The following is a 13,024-nucleotide window of genomic DNA, read 5'->3' as shown; positions in this document are numbered from 1 at the left end:
GGTAAGCTCAACGACGACGATACCCAGTTTTTAATCGTTTTACACGAGCTTTGTTGCCCAACCGGGGTTTCGCTGCTTTTGCCACACCGCGGGACGATGGAATGATATTGCCCGGTAACGTAACGACGTTGGTTTCTGTTTAAAAGCTCTGCCACGCCGCGAACAAGGTTGCGGGGTGTGATAGTGCCTGATGTGTAATGCGGGGTGATCCAAGGGCGCTTGTAATGGCGCCACGTGCGTGGCTGTGTGGATGCGTGCGTCGGGGGTGTGGGGGGAAGGGCGGGAGAGAACATCGTTTGATGTGGCTCCCCGTACAGGCTTTCTCGGTCAAGTTGAAATTGCCCCCGAAACTTTATATAACCCCAACGCCAAACTGTGGATTTTATACCCCGGCCGAAATGCACGCCGGCATCGCTTTTAATGCGAGCCAGAAAAGTTATGAAAATATCTACATTCGCGTTTATATTTATCGGGGTGGAGGGGATCGAGCCTCCCTTATATGAAGAGCGGAACGACGTCCATTAGAAAACGAGCGAAAAACCGACAAAAACGACGTATCCTTTCCTTTGATACCTACTATCGGAGCAAGCAATTCTCTCCCGACACCAACGTCACGAGTAAACTCGACGGCCTTTTCCATCCACGGAACTTTTCATCCACTTTTACCGCGCTGTACCTATACTCTTATTTATATAGCACGGTACTCCGCTTCAACGGTTTAGCGAACCCGAATGGAAAAAGTTTGCACCGAATACCCTGAAATGTATTTCTATTTCAGCAATCATTAGCAAATGGTTGAGTAAGGTGTTAAAAATACGGTCGGTCTAGGTTGTAATTTACTTGAGTCGGAAAGGTATATCATGCAAATGAAAATTTTGAGCTTCAACTTGCGGGAAAAAAATCAAAAAAATCTAATTTACAATTATAATCAAAGCAATGAAGCGGTTGACGAGACACGGCATTCTCACCGACGCGACGTCCGTTTTAGTTCTAATCGAAATGTTCGCCTCCGTAACTTGAGACCATTAATCAAGATTCCACGGTGATATAATAAACGTCAGAGAAATTTCAGTCCGGCGTTGTTAGGTATAAGTGAGATTCATTTAGCAGCTGTACTTTTCGATAACGACGTTACATTCGTTACGCGAATAGGTATACCTGGCTATCCCTGCAGTTTGTGCCGTGCAGGCCATCCCGGGCCGTTTGCCAGTGCCATTAAGCAGGATTATTAGCGTGGATTTACGTCCGACTGTTATACCTATCCGCAATGTCATGGTCGAACGGTTACATGATACCGTTGAAACTCGTGGCTCAGCTGCGGTGTCGGGATATTATACGTTCCACTTTACTTGTTCACCTTAAATACAGACACCGAATACATCCCGCTTCTCTTACAGACCCTTCCAAAACGTCGAAACAAAAAAAAGTTGGTTGAATATTTTATTGCATGCAGGGTGAAATTAAATAAACAGAAGGAAAAGCTCCTCACTTTCGGATCTTAATTGGGATGTATCTGTTTCGATAAAATCGAAATAGCAATAAGGAAACAAGCGTTCATTAACCTCTAATACGAATACTGCGAGGAACAATTAATATTAACAATACAGTGAACGTTCCAATGCTGTAACGCAGAGCCGGGTAACAATGTTAAAATTGCTCTAAGCGCGTTCTAGTTAAGGGTGGATATATGGGTGCCGGATGCTTCAAACGATCCCTTTAATTTTTGACATCTTTGAATCCGTGGTGCTCGGGTGACACGATCGTTTCAGCGACGACGACGAGGACGAGGATGTTGAGGATGAGCGGTGGATGGTGCTGGAGATGAAATATGTACCAGCTAGATCAGGGAGACGCACGTCACATGGTTCTGTAACCAAAACCCATAATGCTAATCAAAACTAACTTTACGTTGCGTAATCAAAGTTAGACCGACTCAAGATGGCAGCTGTGACATATACCCTAACTCCTAAAGACAGAGAACAACATCCCGAAGCTGCGGAGCAAGCAGCGTCTCTCCGCCTGTGTCGAGTTTCGCGTAAATTAGGAGCCCATCCCCCGTTGCATTAGCATCCCTGAAGTTGAAGCCCCCGGTGGAAATTATCAGTCGGCAAAAGTCAAAGCTCTGTTCCAAGCCCTCGACTCACAAGTTGAGTCGGCGGCCTCAAATCTAAGAGTCCGTCCTATACAGCTGCCAACAATTTTCCACCGTCATAGGTCTGTGTTGATCGACAATGGTCCGAAGTCGAGAGTCGAGAACCGTATCATCGCCACTGACACCAGCTTACTTTCAACAACGAGCTGTCACGTAGTTAATTTTCCCCCGATATGCCATTATCACGTTTACTGCTAGTCCATTTACCGGTTACCAGTTATCGGTGTTAACGAGAAAGAGCCGCTGAGTAATGAGGATAACTTTGCGAGGCACCGGGTGTAGGGGAGGGAGCAACGCCTGGGAAAACTTTATTTGACCCCCTTGGAATAAGGGAGGGTCGGGTACGTGGCGAAAAAGCGACGAAGAAAGATAGAACGGAGAAGAGATGGAAGTGGGAGCTTGAGTAACCCTGTTGAAGCTACACTGGGGTCGAACCTCGCGATGCTCTTCCGTTTTCCTCTCTCCCATATCCGGTAAGGCTTATCAATTATCTCGCTCAATTTTCCTTATACGCTTTGAATACGGAAACCAGCTCTGTAACGATACGGAGAATAAAAATGAGCGGATAAAAATAAAATCTCAGAGAGAGAGAGAGAGAGAGAGTGAAATTTTCGAGTGGATGATATTGAGCGCGTAAAACGTTTACAGACGTTGTAAACACCGGCGAACGTTGCTCGTACAGGGAAATTGCGACGATTTCAGGGCTTCCAACGTTCGCGAAGAAGGCGGTATCCACACTAAAACGTCTTAATAGCCCAAAGAGAAAAGGAGAAATAAAAAAGTGACTCATCCTCGAGTGAAGGATTTTTTTCTTTTATTTTGTTTTTTTTTTTTTCGAGCAACAAGCCGACGTCTGCGACGGTTGGTTGGGCGGACGAGTGGATTGATTTGTGGGACTGCCGGTGGATTGGGGGATTGCCGGTGGAATTGGGATCACATCAAGGAAGGACTTTAGTTAATGCGTTTCTGATCCAGGATTACGTAGTCTCTGATAGCACTCTACCTATACCCCTCGGGATATTCCGAACGTTGAAGATCCTTGGTACCGGACCAATAGCCTCCGTCTTATTTCAGCTTTGCAAGGCGAACTGCGACGCGCTGTAAAACCCGGCATCCGAAACTAGAGAATCGTAAGAAAGCCCTTTCCCTTCGTGTTATGCTTTTGACGATCCGTCTGTAGTTTGAGCAAACAGAGCTTCCCGTGATCAGAAAAGCCCTTCCGTATCTATACACCGAGAAATCCCTGCAGGCTGTGCACTGGCCTTTGACAAGTTCGCATCGATGCGAGAACTGCGTCAATCGTAAATTCGCTTCCCAGGTTCCGGCGTTCGCTTCAAAGCTAGACAATTTTCATCCACCGTTGTCACGATATATATAATAATAATAATCGTGAATCGGCAAGCAAGTACGTTGGCAAGCTACGAGAAGCTCGGTGACAGCTGAAAGAGACGGATGCGATGTCCCAGAGTGCAACGAACCCTTTTCATCGTCGGAAAGTGGAGTTGATCTCCTCGACTAAAGTCTCAGTTGTCACTTGGCTTGGTGATGTCGCCTTAACATAATTGAATCCGTTATGGCCCGTGTGTCCAGAAAGCAAGGGGAACAGTCGAGCAGGCGCCGCGAATCAGGAGTCCAATCCTGTTTGCGGAAAAGCCGAGGTGATTCAAGGAAACGAAACGAAAGAAAAAAAAACAGAAGGAGAAAAGGCTTGTGGTGGGATTTGCACTGACATGGCCTCAGGCCTGAACAGTCGCTGGTTGGGAGCTGGAGATATCGCGCATGATGCGAAAGTGAAGAAGGTGCGAAAGCCACTTTGATGACGTATCGCTGGGCAGAGGAGCAGGGGTAATAGGACTGTCCAAAGTACGTGAGAAAACTCGAACGAAAAGGTAAATGATAGGATATTTCTTGGCGAAAAACGAAAGGGGAATGGAGTCAAGGCCTTCGGCCAATCAACCCTCCGTTTCGTTCGTCATCCGATGAGTTACATTCTCGGGACACTAATTTTTCTCGTCGATTCGCAAACTCTTTCAAATATTCAACTTTGGGAAGAATTGCGAAAAACTTTGTAAACGAATTTGAGTTTTGAAAACCTTGGTATAGATGCTGACTTTGGCGCAGGTCGCGACTCGGAGGCAAAGTTTACACGACCGCACGTGGGTATTAAATATTCAGTAGGAATTCGCGAAGAGAGTTTGAATTTGCGGCGAGTTCCGTTGAGATAGTACTTCTGATTCGTTGATGGGTCTGGGAGTTGCGGTTCATCCTGCGGGACAGCCATTAGCCGCGACAAACTCGGGGGCTTGTTTCCTCCGTACGTCCTTGACTTTGTTGATGGAGGCTGGTTTACCAGAGTCCGAAACCGGTGGTGGTTAGGCCAGACATTAGGTACTCCGCACTGTACACATCCGCACGTCCGAAGCTCGTCGAGTCTAAAATCTCGACTCGGAAATGTCGCGGGAAAGGGTGAAGAATATTTGGAATTCGTCGGATGCTGGAGTCGAGGAGGACGAGCTCAGGTGAAGAGGGAGGTTTGATGGGCCTGGGACGTTTATGGATCGAGTTAGGGTGACTGATGAAGAGTTATGCCGCGATGCCAGGGCTGTGCAAGAATGTCAGCTCAAAAGCTTTGATCTATCGTAACCATGCAGCTGCGGCCCATTGAAATAATTCGATCAAACGTTCGGAGCATCGCGCACGTGGTCATCGCTCATCGCGCGTCTTCTGACGCTGCGGGCAATTAGTCGAAAAGCACAGCGAGATCGGTAACGAGATCCGATCGAGAGGTTTCGCGTTCGCGGTGAACAAGCAGAAGTGCGAGCGATGACTCGAACGTGTAATATTGATTTCAGCGTAGTCTCTTCGCTCCGACCAACCTTCCAAGTATACACATGTACAGCGAAACTCTTGTGAGATTATTTTTGTCTGCGGCCTTAAATCTCCCGCCGGCGTAGAACTTTCAAATAAAGTTTGCGCTCCCGAAGGGGGTTGATTTATCATATTGCCAAGAGTCCGAGTAGGAACAATACCTGAGGGGTTATCAGCCTCCCCGAATCGCACCTCATCATTGCGCCCGAAAATCCCGCAACAGATTCTTCCTCCGTCGGCTTGGCAAAGCCTTATCGAGGTCCGTTCGGTCCATGGAACACGGGGTTGGGTATCGCCGGAGATTGAGCGCGATGAAATAGCCAGTGTGGTGTAAACTATCGTGAGATAAGTTGATTTCACGTCTTTCGAATAGTTCACCTCCCGGCGGCGGATCCTGCGGGATGAGATGGGAACGAACGCCGGGTTGCGAAGCGAAGACGCGATCCTACGTGGATAAGATAACCTACTGTACGCTTAACGCTTGAATGCCTCGTGACGATGCATTGAAGAGAGTCGGTTCGCCGTGGCTTTGCGGCAACGAGTTCAAGAGAACGCCGAAGCCTTCAGCTTGCTTAACGAACAGCATAGTCGAGTTAACCGAAGATTACCGCCCCCTCCCTCCCTCCCCCCGCCATCCGTAAGCTCGATGCAAACTTGTAATGCGACGATTCACATCCGCGATTGCATGCCGCGGATAACGAGACGAATTTAGACTTTCTCATCCGCAAATTCTCTGAGTGGCGACCGAAATTTCCTAACTGCACGCAAGAAACCGCCTAGAGGGACAAACTTTTCACTCAGCCGGGTTCATCTAGTTCACTTCCAGAGTGGTGCGGTAGGCATATCCGATAGCCGAGTGGTTCCGGCGAGTTTCCGACCCGGCATATCGAGCCCCGGTTGTAGCGGACTTGTTGTTTACCCCGCAATTTGAGCAAATGTCGCACTCGGGGTGAAGAGGGATTGTTTTTAATGAAATCGAATTTCCCCACCCTATTTGGTCTACTTTTAGTGGGGCGATCGGTAAACGCGTTCCGAGCGCGAGGCCAGATTGACGCAATTTAAGTCGAATGAATCCCCGAAGAGGCAATCAGGCCGGAAGCGATTCGCGGAAATGCGGGAATTTCTTCGGGATTGAAAACTTGTCAAACGACCATATTCCCCGTCCTGTGGCAACTCGGTCAACCCCGGAATCGTCGTAAGGACCCGACGCTTTCCAGTTTACGGGATTCGAAGGGGGCTTTGCAGACACGCAGCTGAGGCGCAAGTTCGCCTTGCCCGGGCAAGTATGCGCCCATAAATGCCACAACTTTTGTTATTTACGGTGCACCATAAGTTAAGAACCACTACTTTTGCCCGACGTATTTATTTGTTGTTCCGGGTGCGGGGCATAACTGGAGCGAGCACATATAGTAGTTCAAAACCGTTATTTACTGGCGCTCTTGCGTTACGCTGCGGCTCCGTCGCGGCAAGACTGCGATAAATATGCATAATCGCATGAAACGAGATGCCCCTGTATCCTTCTTTACATTGCACGAAAAACGTTCTTATTTCCCGCCCGCTTCCGCGGCATCCGGCCAACTCTGACGAACGCGGATTGAACCGGACTGATTGATACTTACTCTTCAATCGAGAACTTTTTCAATTTATTCGGGGCGGGGTTGAAATGTCGAATTTGGAAAGTTCCGAAAGCGCCAAATTCCGAATTATTTCGTGGGGAAACTTAAAGTAAAGAAGTCGAACTTTGACAAAATATCAAAGTTTCGAATTCTCCGAATACCGAAGAGTCAAAGTTCCGAAAGTGCGGAAATGAGAAAATTTTGAAAGCCGAAACACCGAAATTACGAATCATCCAAGATTTTCGGTTGTGCGAGTTTCTGGCTTATTGTTAGTGAAATGTTAGTCTGAACCTTGCATTTCGGAACCTTGAGCCTTCGGGTTTTCGGCCATTCGCAACTTTGTCGTTTCGTAAAAGTTTGATCTCTTCACTTCAAGTTACGCCACCAAATAATTAGGAATTATGCGCCTTCGGAACTTTTCGAATTCGGAATTCATTAACCCGCCCCATTTATTTAAACTCACTCGATTATCAAAAACAGATCTAGACGCGACAACTTCTTTTCATATACTTGAATACCGAGTCAAAATTGCGCTTTCGAACACCCATACGAGGGCATACGTAGTACCTACATGCGGAGACATACCAGAGGGAGGATCGAAGTCCAAGATGTAATCGGTGTTTAGTCAGGTCGCAACCACGGCTTATCCTCGGAATCCCCGAGACCCTTGTTTCCACACGTGCCGAATCCCGATGACGTATGGGGATGAAGAGAAAAAATAAAGAAAAGCTGAAATCAAACGGCGAGTCAGAGGAGATTTTCCGCTCTTCGAGTGTGTTCCCCGGTAATTCCTTCGTCAGATAATAACGGAAGCCCCTCGGGTTTGTTGTACGTACGTACCCTACCTATATCTCGGCAAGTGGAAGGGAACCATTAGCCTTGCAGAGAGGCGTCCAGGTAATTATGCAGCACCCCATCAGGAGGCGATCACGGTCCACTTGGCATCCCGGTGTGTTCGGGCTGCCATAACGGATCTGGGTCACCCAATTACACGCCGCATCTACGATCCGGGATCTAGAAACCGGACGAATTAATCTATGCCGTAGCTGTGGGAGCGTTGTGGGCGTAAACTGCAGGCGGGACGTGGGATTCACCTACGTGGCTGCATCCTCCCGTATAGATATACCCTAGGTCAAATTGTATCGTTATCGTTACGACACGGTGCAGGCATGTGCACAGAGGCGATAAGCGCCGGGCGAGGTGTCAAATTCATCGGCTAATGTAAGTAGTAGACGCTCGGCGATTGAGGGGTGTACAGTTTGGACGGCCTACGAGTACCTCCTATTTCTTGGAGTTTTTTTTTAAAGAAAATGAAAACGCTTGGAGCAATTTCAGTGCGAGGGCTTTATTATTTATAGTTTCAAGAAGGTTTTAGAAATTTTTTCATTGAAATTATTAACAAAATGACGACATGGCGCGTATAAGTAGCGAACGGCTCCGAACTCGAGGTCTTTTGCGGTGGCGCATCTCCTGACATCACTGTCCAACTTGTAATAAATGGAGAAAATCTTTTTGACTTGAAAACACCTTTTCGGGTTCGAGCTCGTAGCCCAAATGTCGAAAAATTATTTTCTTCAAATATATACGATTATGAACAAAAGATTGTTTAAAAAATTTGTATAAAAATATTTTGGAATGGAAACTCAAAAATTTTGCTACGATATCGAATCGATAAACAAGTTTTAGACATTGTGTCAAAATTTCAAGTTGGTCGGGTAAAAATTGTCCGTTCACTCTGCAGCACCAGATTGAAAACGTGGTCGCTCGCTACTTATCCGCGCAATTCCGCTATTTTGCTATCGAGTACAACGAAAAAATTGTAAAATGTTCTTGAAATTATAAATAACAAAGCTTTCAATCTGAAATTACTCCAAGTTTTACAACTTTCATTAATGAAAAAAAACCTGAAAATAAGTACGATTTTAAACCGTCCGAGCTGTGAAACCTCCCCTTAAAGTGGAGAAAGCGCAGCCTGAGATGCGCGCAATATTGCGATTCGGAGAATCTTTGTCGTATCTCGATCGAGTAATTATTCGGCACTTTATATTAGGGTGATAAATAAAATTCATTATTTTATTCAACTCCGTCTGTTAAAATGTTATATCTTTCGCGAGTTTATGGGTCGTAAGAATGCAGATGTACCAACTGGAATCCTTACATTTAATTTGCATTAATGACAAAGAGCCTTGATTATACAATTTTAATGAAATTACCCCCCGTCCCTCACCTCGCCTCGCCTCGCCTCGCTCGTTCGTTTTGCCCCTTGCTTCCTTTTTCACTCAACGGGGCTGCATACGGTCGACAGCTATAAAAGAGAGGCATTTTTCAACGGTGATTAAAAAGAAAAAAAGAAACCACTAATAAATCTCGAAGGGTTGCAATTTTCCTTTTCTCTCTCTCTTCCACCTTTCCCGCGACCGACGCCGTTGCACGGGGTTAATTTAAACTTTCGATACAACATTGAGAATAAGAAATTGAAAAGTAACGAACAAATGAAATTAATCAGTCTCTGTTTTCGCGAGACGGTAGGTTTCCGCAGTCACGATTCCTCCGTCAAACCCGAGGGTTGAAAAATCGCGAGGAAATTAATCGGTACGTCAGATCGAGTCGCCCCCGGCGGTGTTTCCATAAATTTTGGATAAAGTGATTTAAAGGAGGTGTACATACGTTTCCGGCAGCAGTAATGATTATTCCGAGCTCGGTAAATCGACGCCGGTGAGGGGCTCTCGAAATGTTTGCGCAAACCCGGGGAAGATTTCTCTGATATTTATGTTGGTAGTTACCTAGTTCAGACCTCAGTTGCAATGCAAATTACTGTTTATCAGTGGCCGGCATTCGAGCCCCGGCAAATTGCACGTCTATGGCCGGGCAGAGCTCGGCTAGGCAGTTAGTTAATTTATATCGTCTGGTACCCCTGTGCGTAGGTAATCCTGTACCCTCGTCAGGACGGCGTGGCCGCCACCGACTCCGAGCGTTGATTTCGAAGGAGCTTATTTACTTACAACGGGGCCCGGATTAATTCGCCACGAGTGATTGTCATAAATAATTGTTCAAAGACCGCGTCCCCGGCGTCGTCAGCGCCGGACACGCTTCCCGGTTTCAGTTTATCCTTGCGGAATCGCGGGGAGGGATTCCTCCGGTCGTAAAACCCCGTCATCGTTGTCGCGCTGCGCCGAAGCGGAAAACGCACAATTTTCGACCCCACGTAGAAGTGACCGTTGCAATTTCGAGCGGGTTTACGACCAGGGGTGAAAGGCGAAGTTTTACACCCCGAACTTTTGATTCCGACGAAATTCCGCAAGCTCGATCACTTTTCGTTTCGATGCGCTTTTCAGCCGCGTACGAACGAAGCGTAGCGGGTATTGATACTTTGCCGAACAGATTTCACAGGGGAAATTTTGCGGTCTGGGTGGGGGGGAGGATCCGGTATGTAAATGGGAAAGAATTTGATCAATTTACAAATCCGCCAAGTTTATTCTTGCGAATGTATACAAGAGTGTATTTGCATATCAGGCGAGCCGATAACGAGGTTACTTTTAAGTGCTTAATGGAAGTTTGAAATGCAACATTATCGACGGGGAAAGTGGGGTGACATTGTTTTGCATATCAAAGGGACACCTCGCCCCCCGAAGCACAACCAAATGCTCATCGGATCCATTCGATCTAATATATTCCAATCCCATTGAGCCTCCACTCCGCCGCTTCCTCGTGCCGTTTCGCTATTCGCACTCTCCGAAATCCGTATACGCGCGTTGGGAATTTTCGAAGAGTACAAAGTCAGCCTCGATCCCGGCCGTTCCTTTTTTCCCTCGGAAGACCCAAACCCGCCGACGTAATCAGGGTCCGCGTTGTGACCCCTGCGTGGTCACGAACAGCCGTTATACCAACGCGAAAATGTTTGAAAGTCAAGACGTTGGCGATAACGGTCGAACGATTAGAAGGCGTGTTTGGAACACGAAGTCACGTTCCTTGTATTTGCCGCGTTAATCGATTCTGAATTATGGGCGGCCAGCGGTCGCCGCCAGGATCGTGGCGAGGGGGGAGGGGACGAATCGCTCGAGCTCTTGGTCGCAAATCTCCTCGTCAAAGCCAAAGTCAAAACAGTGGTGGTGACAGTAAATTGGGATCCACTAGGCAGCGGTCGCTCGGCTTTGGACGGCGATTAAGCCGACGAACGTGCGTCGCGCGCGTCGCCTGGCCTGTTTGAACTTTCCGATTTTCCAAACAACGGAGTGAATTTTCATTGAAAGTGCACGCACGAATAGGGAGGCCGCTTTCGCCATAGCTCCTGATAAATTTCCACCCCGATAGCGTTATCCCAATTAACTTGTTTGCCTACGCCGTGAAACTATCCATTACAGCTGCGCCTGACTCTCTCCGTCTATGCGCTTCTCCTAGCTGCACGGGCTGAGTTATTAGCTGTTGAAAATAACGGATTTCTACCCCCCGGAAACGCGGCCGAAGAACCAAAGCATGCGGATCCAATTCGAGAACCGATGCGACGAGATGCTACCGATGCTAAAATCGTACCTATTTTTAGGATTTTTTTTTGTAAAATGAAAACACTCGAAGCAATTTGAGTTCGAGGGCTTTGATATTTATGGTTTCGACAACATTTCAGAATTTTTGTACCTCCTTCACCTCCCCCCTCCCCCCTCCCCGTAATCAGCATGGAAATTTGCCAGTATTCAGATTGCAAATACGGTCAGGCGATTCGAGCGGCAACGTCGACATCAACGTCGTATTCGTCGTCATCCCTTGCAGGGCAGACGCTACATCCTGAGGGAGAAAGGAGGGAACTTCACCTGTAATACGGAGCGACGCCTCCCTCGGGAACGGATTCGCGGAGGTGGCCCAACTCCTCGGGAGGAGCAGCAGCCACCCTCGAATTCGCGAGAGGTGGGTAAATTACCGAGCCGCATAACCGCACGACGGCCTCTCGTCCTACAGGATTCGCCGGCTACGGGACGAGTTCCCTGCACGCGCCGAGACCCAAGTTTCCCATTATACTCCGGGGTAACTAGTTTCTCCGAACTCGGTCTCCGCGCCCACTCCAACCGGAAACCGGCGCTCGTCTTGACCGACTCGAAATTATGAGGTCCGGAGCTATGGTCAAGTTAACTTGCCCGCCTAGCTGCGAGCGAATGCCTGAATTCCGTCGCCCGAACTTCGAGATCCCGCCTCTTCTACTATCACGCGACTGTTCAGCCTCCACCCCCTAATCTTGAGCTTAAAACGCTTTACTGGTTCTGAGTCGAGTAGGCGATATGATTCGTGACCGATGTTCCGGGTGTTTTGATCCAAGGATTACGAGAAACTTGGTTCTTTTAGCAGCGTACGAAAGGACCCCGAAGAATTCTCATGGAAAATGTTTCCTCGTCGAATTGGCTGGATTTTCAGTATGTTATATTACACATCCTCACGATCAAAAGTTCTCACGGACACAAGTCCGGAAAATCAGTCATTTCCGAGATACAGGCTTTCAAAGAAAGGTGTCCAGATTTTTTGATATCCGTGGATGTCGCGATTTTCACGAACTTGAAATCAAACAGATCAGTCAAAAAAATTCACGGTTGATTATCACGGATAGGCAGAAAGCTGCGATTGATTCCATCGACGCATCGATTCCATCCGTGAACTCGCCGGTTTACCGGAAGGAGCTGCAACGTCGGATTTCGCGTGAAGAACGAGACCCTCCGACTCTTTCGATAATCGACTTTTCCTGTTTTTCACGCCTGTGCGAAGTCTCTCCGAATAGGCTGTGCAGTTTTCGAGTGATATATTTGATTTCAAATCCCCCTTGAAGCTTTGTAATTCGTAAAAATCTTGTAATCCATAGATATGAAAAAATCCGTACACCCCCTTTCCCAAGCCTATACCTTGGAAACTACTGATTTTTGGGACTTGTGTCCATAAGGACTTTTGACCGAAGGGATATGCACTATAAAATACCGAAAATCCAGCCAATTCGACCGCGATCCAATTTCCACAAGGATTCTGCGGGTCCTTTAGTGATTATTTATTTTATCAAGGGCAACGCGGCGAGACGTTGCGCTGGAGGGATCCGTAGACGGGCGTCTTCCTCCCTTGCGAGACGAAGTATGAACTTCTAGACGCGATAATAATCAGCTATGAGCCACGAGGCACCCAGGTGTAAAATTACTTTACGCTAGTGAGTGGGCGACGCGACGGGGCGAGGAGCAGAAACGCGGGAGAGCGGAGGAGACGAGAGGAGACGAGAGGAGAGGAGAGGAGAGAAAAGGAAATTCGCGAGCAAGCCGTGGCACGGCTCTTGAAACCCCGGCTCCGCGCCCCGAATATAGAACAGCCTCGTTCCATTGCTTGAGCATTCCTCAACGCTCTCCGAAAACAGTAGTTAGGGAAAGCA

The sequence above is a fragment of the Neodiprion pinetum genome, chromosome 4 (genome assembly GCF_021155775.2).
Source record: "Neodiprion pinetum isolate iyNeoPine1 chromosome 4, iyNeoPine1.2, whole genome shotgun sequence".
In the NCBI taxonomy this organism is placed as follows: Eukaryota; Metazoa; Arthropoda; class Insecta; order Hymenoptera; family Diprionidae; genus Neodiprion; species Neodiprion pinetum.
Note: the sequence above shows the minus strand (reverse complement) of the source record.